Below are 8,348 nucleotides of genomic sequence, written 5' to 3'. Positions count from 1 at the left end.
TTGGATGTGGTTAAGATTTTTAAAGTTAAATAAATGTAAGTAAAAATAATTTATTCAATTTATAAATATATAAATAAATAACAAATTTGAATAACAAATTTGATAATCTAATTGCATTGCAAAAAAACATTTAGGAAGAAATGCTTGTGCTATAAAAACAAAGAAATTAAACAAAAATATTTTTTTTTATTAAATTTAAAAATTACAATAAGAAGCCTAAACAAAAAAATAAAGTTATAAAAATAAAAATAAAATAAAAAATAGAAAATAAAAAAACTTTCCCTGCACCAGGATTTGAACCTGGGACCTCAGGCATACCACGCGAGTGCTTTGCTCTGTCGGCCATTGTGACTGCTGGAGCGTCGCCAGCAAAAAGGCATACTTATGCTTTTCACGGGGCATGAATTGGCAGACTATCTCATCAACTGGTATGATGCTACTAGTATTTATACTAGTAGATGCTGATGCATAGCCTGACAATTGACATCTCGTAGGACATCGCAATGTTAAAAATACCACTCGCTCTCATTGGAAAAGGATAGAACGTGAACTAGTTGGGCTGAAACGCAAACCGGTAGAATTCTAGTTCACAACTAGTAGCTTTCCCTGCAGGGTAGTCCTGCAGTTAAAACTTTTAAACAGTCATAAATTCGCTCCTCCCAAAAAGTTACCGTTCGCGAATGTTAAACGCATAGTACTCTCCAACAAAGGATGTGCCCTGAAAATAAGTAAAGTGAGTTATTGGTATTTTACATGCTTAAGGTAAACTGCTTTTGTATTTTCCTGCACTTTACGCAACTTTTGCTGTCGCTTTAGAAAAAAATTCAACGCCGAGGCGGGGCGGATAAAGTTTAAGCAAAAGTAGTTCACTTGAACATTGTGCATATGCGTTGGCATGCCCTTGCAATTACATACCGCTACTACTTTGTTCAGATTTTAGAGGCTAAGGTCCATTTTCTCATGTAACCTGTAACCTTAAAGCTCACTTTATATTTAAAGGTTGCATTTAAAATTATGATTGTGTCTTAAGTAAAGCATATTATTATGGTTTTTAAATTGGTTTACAAGCAAGAAACATACATACGTCAAAAACCAATAATATAAATGCTTAGCTTTAGACATATCCTTATTTTTAATCCAACCTTTAAATATAAAGTTCGCTTTAAAGTTAAAGGTTACTTCATAAAACGGCCCTAAAAGTGTTTACATACTAGATTTGGAAATGTGTAATATTTATTAAGTACATGCTTGCCCTACTATTCGTCGAACTGCCATAAATATTCAATTGTAAGCAATAAAAACTTTTACCTTGTGAAGAATAGTAAGGAGGTTAACATTTATAAATATTTTGACGTTTCATGCAAAAAAATAAGAGAATAATACATATGTACTATCGTAAATAAGTGAAGAAGTATAAGTTCCGGCAAAACCGAGCTCTATACATATACATACCCGGCGGACGTATTAAAAATGTTTTTTTCGTCTGAAAACTGTCGTTACATGGTAAAAAGGTTGGTTTTCGTCCGATTTCAACCATTTTTAGTAATGTGCTTTGTTAAACTAAAAGAAATAATTGAGACGGATTTTGTAGAAATTGATAAAGAGATTAGAGAGGTGAGGGCTAAGTAAGTGCACCTGAGCTACACTGGAGAAGTGAACCTTACTTTACATATCTAATTTGTCACACAACCAATGTACATACATATGTACATACATATGGGTGTTTCCTGAAAAGTGTCAACCAAGACCAAAAAAATAGAATTTTGCCTGGACCAAGTTTATAGATGTCAATCGATAACTACATATTTTGTCTTTCATCCACCAAAATATTGGACTAATTGGTCCATTCCATTTCAAGATATTTGCGGCTTTCCAACTACTTTCAATTTTTCTTTTTTTCGAAGAAACCATACCTTCCAGAAATCCTTCATTATTGTAGCACACGATTAAAAAGAACTGGAAATCTATAAAAAAATTTAGTACAGCTTATGTTCTGTAAGCCTTACAACAAAAACAACATAAAAATATATATGGAACGGTCTAAAGTTAAATTACAAATTGTGCTTTTTTTTCAAGCGTTCGGACGCAAAATATACTTTACATGTAAAAAAAAGAGTCGTAACGTTTACTTTATTTGTCAAAATTTTAATACCAAAGCTAGTTTTGGTTACTCTTGCCAGTCGCATAAAATTTTTTTCGGAAAGCTATAGGATTATCGATTGTTAGTATATTGAAAATCGGAACGTCCGAACGCTTCAAATAACTTTTGTTCATTTTCTTCTATGTATGTAGTAGGCATGATACAAAAAAGAAGGTAGTTCCATTTAATGACATTCGTTGTTGTTGCTAACCATTTGACTTTTAATAAAATTATGACATTTCATAAAATTCATGCTACCTGATCACCAGAGATAATATTTTTTTTTTTTTGTAAAAGTAAACAAAAATGTATGAAAATGAGTGAAGTTTAGTGAAGTTATTGAACATATATGAAAGGAGGGCTGCGTGACCATCCGTCACCTCTCGAATTCAAGTACAGATTTCGATCATACCTTCTAGGTAATTTTTTAACCACTTAAAGAAATTATTGTTGTTGTCATAAAGATTCTAAAATGTATGCATGAACTTTATTAGGGCGAAACGAAACTATTTTGAGCACGGAAACAAATGTTGAGTCTTCAAGTGAAGTAATGTTAAAATTTGAAGAGGAGTTGCTCAGTGAAAATGTTTTCAAACCACTTAACGATATTGAAATATCCGCAGAAGAAGAACTCGAGGTAAACTCCTTACCCTTTCGTTTTTATTTGATTTCTAATTTTTTTAAGTAGCTCGCAGAAGAGCATGAAGCAGAAGATTTCATCAGTCCACTCAAAGATGTGGAATATGATGGACTTGAAAATTTTGCCGGCTACATAATTTCGAAAATGGGGTTGACAAAACTAGGCTTCAGGACGCATGTAGAAAGTGATCAAAATTATACGTATGTTAACTGTTTATCGGAGGGCGGTCTGTACAAGCCTAATTCAAGTTTTTTGCATACATTGGAAATTTTGAATTCAAAATTTGTTGAAATTAATGGTGATTCGCTAACCACAAAGCCAAAATTTTTGCAAAATCTGATGAGAAATTTAAAAGTAAATTTGGACCAAAATATTATAAAAAGATTTTATTTGGGAAGAACATTCTTTAGAATTCGATTTTTAAATCGCAAGATTAAAGAAACGAAAATTGTATATCAAAATAAGAAAATGAAAAAAATAACAACATAATGCACTAATGGTTTTTATTATAAAATAAAAAGAATAATTACAATGTAACAGTTTACATTTTATATATTTTTAATAAAAGAGGGGCAAACCACGTAAGTAAAAAAATATCAAGTACTGATTGTGAGTTTTGATTTGAAATATTCTCACATTGGTAAAAATATGGGAAAGAAAATACTCCGATGTATTGTTTTAATATTATCAAAGTGGCAAGGCCGTTGATAATACTGACAATTTATGAAACTTCAAAAAATTTTATTATCCGTCAAAAGTTGTTTATTGAAACTACCTTCTTTTTTGTATCATGTGTAGTAGGTACTGTTACTCACAAAATTGAGTATACGGTTTATAGTTTAGCCCCATTTAAATCCAAGTACGAAACTGTTTACGAAAATTATGAAAACTAAAACTGAATGGACTATAAAACTGCATAACTAATTTTTTTTAGAAATTCTTGTTAAAAACTTTGCTTTGCAGATTTTTCATAATTTTCGTACACAGCTTCATATTTGGATTTAAATGGGGTTTGCTAAAATATAAGCCATATCTCAAACCCAAACAAAAATAAAAAAAAACTTTAGCATGTAAAACATTACGAATATTAACAAAAACAAACCGTATACTCAATTCTGTGAGTAACAGTATATAGATATAGTACATGTCGACGCCTCCAAACCATACTATGCTATGTCAGCTTAGACTTAGTCAGACTTAGCATAGTATGGTGTGGAGGCGTCAATATGTACGTCTGCTTGTACGAAGAAATGACTTCAACGAACGTTAATAAAGGCCTTCATATAGATGCAGATTTATTTACAATAAAACCCCATATTTGCATTAAAAAACGAGTGTGTTTAAATTCTTAAACAAAAAATTTTATCCATTGGAAAAAATCGGAAGTCCGAACGGGAACGTCCGAACAACTTCGAACAGTTTTAGGCAGCTACTAAACATCGCTAGGAAGTTTAAGTTGACGCAGTGGTTATGGCTGCTTATTATTCTAACAACCATTCATACATTATTTTTTTGCACCTTTAACAGATTCGCAGAATTTAGCAAAAATCATCAGTAATCTTCGATACGAGTTCCATTTTGGGAACGTCCGAACGGGAAGTTTTAATCGCTATACACTTACTATATAGCATTTGTGGAAAATATTTTTATTGATTTCAGATAGGTATACTCATGACAAAAAATTTGTGTTCATTCAAAACCTACTATAGTTTTTATAATGAGAAAAGTTCCTCCAAACGGAACGTCCGTAACGCAGGAAACACCCATATATGTGTGCTTTTGCTGTTGACGTGCAATAAAGCTATAGTAAATAACGCCATATGGCTTTATTTCACTTCACATGGAGAAATAAGGTCATATGGCTTTATTTCCATGGGTAAAGTGAAATAAAGCCATAAGTAAAAATTTAACATATGAGAAATAAAGCCATACGATCTTATTTCAATACAAAAAGTAAATGTTGTCTCTTTAGCTTCCGGACGCGCCCCTATCGCGGCGCACGGCTCACGTATTAAATTGTTGCTTTGTTCATTCTTCTTGCTTTTGATCAAGAATGATAGAATACAAGATTGCGACGATCGGAGAGGATTTTTGAGCATAACTTTTGTGTGACGTCACACTGGTGCAATTTCGAGAGAGAAATGCCAAAACGTGAGCAAGAATGGGAGAAGAAGAAAAAATGTTGCAAGCAAAACGTAAACAAGTTGCACCAGTGTGACGTCATGCAAACAACGATTCTGTCAAACTCGTTAAGAGAGGAATAGCGGTCCGAGATCGGCGCATGCTTTGTATTCTCTCAATCGTGGCTTTTGATGATATACATATGTATGTACATTAGACTGCATCATCAAAAAAAGTTGCGGTTTTTCCGCCGGGATTCCAAAATTTATTATATTCTAAGACGGAATCGTAATGATGAGATTTTTGATGCTGTTTTTTTTTTTACTTTTTTCAAAGATTGATTTACGAAAATCTTGAATAACTGGGCCAAAACTATTCTGATTTAGACTTATGGGATCTCAGTAGAAAGGTATTTTCCCACTGTTCTACTATTTCTGTCCAAAAAAAAGTCATTTGTGTCTAATTTTTATTTTTTTTCCAAATACCAACACATCTTAATTCAACTTTGAATGACGTTCGTTCATCCTACCTTTCTCTGTCATCGTTTGAATGAGTTTATTAGCAAAGAAATAAAAAGTGTGAGAAAGTACCTTCCCAATGACACTGCACAAGCCTAAATCGGAAGAGTTTAGGTTCAGTTATTCAAGTTTTTCTTATACTAATCTCTGAAAAAAGTTAAAAAAAAGAGCACCAAAAACCTGATTATTACGATTCCGTTCAAAATTTCTTTAAATTTTTTAAAAATATTTCTATGCAAATTTTTTAAGCTTAAACCGTTTTGTCATTTGAGGGGATTTTACAAAAAAAAGATCTTTAAGAAACTCTTTTTATTTATAAAAAAACTCCATTTTTGGAGGTAGTTTCAAATCGGTCCACCTCACGTAAGTCTTAATATTTTTCGGAAATATTTTGGTGGGCGTCTTAAAATATAATAGATTTTATAATTCCAACACAGTACCGATTTTTTTTTGTATGGGGAGTGATGCAGTCTAATGTATGTAAATATATGAGGTTTTCTTTTAAATCAGTAAGATATATTTATATATGTGGAGCATCCTTTACCCAGCTAACTGAGTCAACAACACATCGCTATATTTATCTTACACTCATATTTCACACACTCGGTTAAACTTAGTATTTTACTTATGCTCATTTTTTCATTTGCTCAATTCATTTTTTCACTCTGTCCTAGCGTTTACATTCCTAGTACATAAGCCGAACTGTAGTCCTATTTTCCATTGTTTTAACAAACCGTAAGCCTAATTTTAATGACCTTGAATTTTGTCACGCCAATTGCTTTTATTCCCTCGCTGTATAAAGTACGTAGCCATTGTAACTTTAAATTAAAAATAAAGTAGAGTTTAATCAGGTTCAAAAAGCATTCGTTCAAATACTGGATTAATCTTAGACGGCATCAGCTATTTAGTGAATAGAGAACCCAAATATATCTATATGTCAGGGGTGGGCAAGGCCGAGGCCGATAGGAGCCACACGTAAATTCTAAATGCTACAAAGAGCCACACAAAAAAACAACAAAAACAAAAATTTTAGTTTTAAATAAAATTATTATTTGAAATGAAAAACAATAATTGTATTATCCCTTTGGCCAAATTTTCAAAATCTGGTTTTACGTCAGTGAAAGCCGTTCGTAACAGTTCTGTTAAATGTTGGTTCGTCAATAGGTACGTTCGTTTAAATCTCCAGTAAAATATGTCCAGCAGCAAAATTCCGGCGAAATTTCATCTGTTCTCTCACAAGAGAAAAATATCCAAGAGGGTACGCAAGCAGAAAATTTGCTGAAACTTGCAAGTTAGACGAACAGCTGATAGAAATTTTGTTTAAATTCAAAAGTATAAAATTGAAAACGTAAGAAACCAAATCCCGAAGTCTTATCCGGACACAGTTCACTGACTAAAAGAATAATTTTTAATATTTTTATTGAGCTTTGTACCACGATTGTTTATTAGGAAAAATTTAAAAAGCAACAAAGTCTAAGCGGTAGAAGTTATAGCAGCTATTTCATAGATCACCACATCTCCTCATCAGACTTCTTTTTTTCCCTGCTGAAGTCTAGAAAAAAAGAAGTCTGATGAGGAGATGTGGTGATCTCCGAAATACCTGCTATAACTTCTTTCGCTTAGACTTTGTCGCTTTTTCAATTTTTCTAATAAACAATCGTGGTACAAAGCTCAATAAAAATATTAAAAATAAAATGTTAATAAGCCACAATAACATTGACTAAAAGAATAATTATTTACTTCTTACAAATTTAATTAGTCGTATTTTACTATTTTAACTTCCAAACCATCAAATTCAATTTAGGAATTTGAGTAATTTCCAACCAGCTGTTTTTGATAAGCTTTTTTCTTGTTGGCAAACTGCAGTTGGCAAAAATTTTCCAGCAGAAACTAGCAGCTTTCTTTCAAAATGAAATGTCATTTTGCTCTCTCAATTTACCCTACTTTGCAAGTTTTTGCGTACGCGAACACAAAAAGCTGATAGTTCTTATAACTTTCAATAATTATCAGGTACGCGAATGCAACTAATTGTGAACGGTATTTTGACTTTACGTTGTAGAGTACAGACTAGGGATGCCCATTTTTCGGCTTTTTCCGATCCCGGGATTTTCGGGATGGTGTTTTCGCAGTCCCGGGATTTAGATATTCATTACTTTTCAACAACTTGAATCGAAAAAATTGCTTCTATATTGTTTGAGAAGCTCTCCTACCATGAAATAAAAAATTAATAAATGGGTTTGAAACCATGGTACAATAATTACACGTATTGTCTTCCCAGAGCGCATATTCCGATCTTCTTTATTTAAAAGATATCATTGTTGCCCACACTAAAACGTTTACTGCTGGAAATATCCCTTTTTCCATACCCCATATACCATATATATGTATATGTTCACGTACTTTTTCCAACAAACCATCTTACAGAGAACTTATTCAATTTGCAAAAGCCGGAAAAAAAACATTTGCTTGTAAATAAGTTCAAAATTTGTATGGCTCACTTAATTTCAATCGAAATCAATTGAAAAATTATAAAAATTAAATTGAGCGAAAACAAAAAGCAAAGCCAAATAAAAGTAAACAAGTAAGAAAGTCTAAGTTCGGGCAGAGCCTAACATTAAATACCCGGCGCAAGTATTAAATATATGTTTTCCACCTTTCCGAAAGCTACCGCTACATGATAAGCCGGGGTGTATACATTTTAAGTAAATTAGTGTCCTTAAATTTCGAAATATTGAAATTTCAAGCATATCTGAAAATTACCGTTATATGGGAGGTAGGCGTGGTTATTGTCCGATTTTTAAAATTTTCAGCCATTTAGTATGCTGTACTAAGGCCAACAACTGTGCCAAGTTTGGAAGAAATTGGTGCAGCGGTTACCAAGATATACACATGTAACCATAAGTGGGCGTGGCTACGCCCATTTTCCAAA

This window comes from Rhagoletis zephyria, unplaced genomic scaffold, assembly GCF_001687245.7.
Source record: "Rhagoletis zephyria isolate East Lansing unplaced genomic scaffold, Rhagoletis_zephyria_1.1 Rzeph_scaffold_00771, whole genome shotgun sequence".
NCBI lineage: Eukaryota > Metazoa > Arthropoda > Insecta > Diptera > Tephritidae > Rhagoletis > Rhagoletis zephyria.
Note: the sequence above shows the minus strand (reverse complement) of the source record.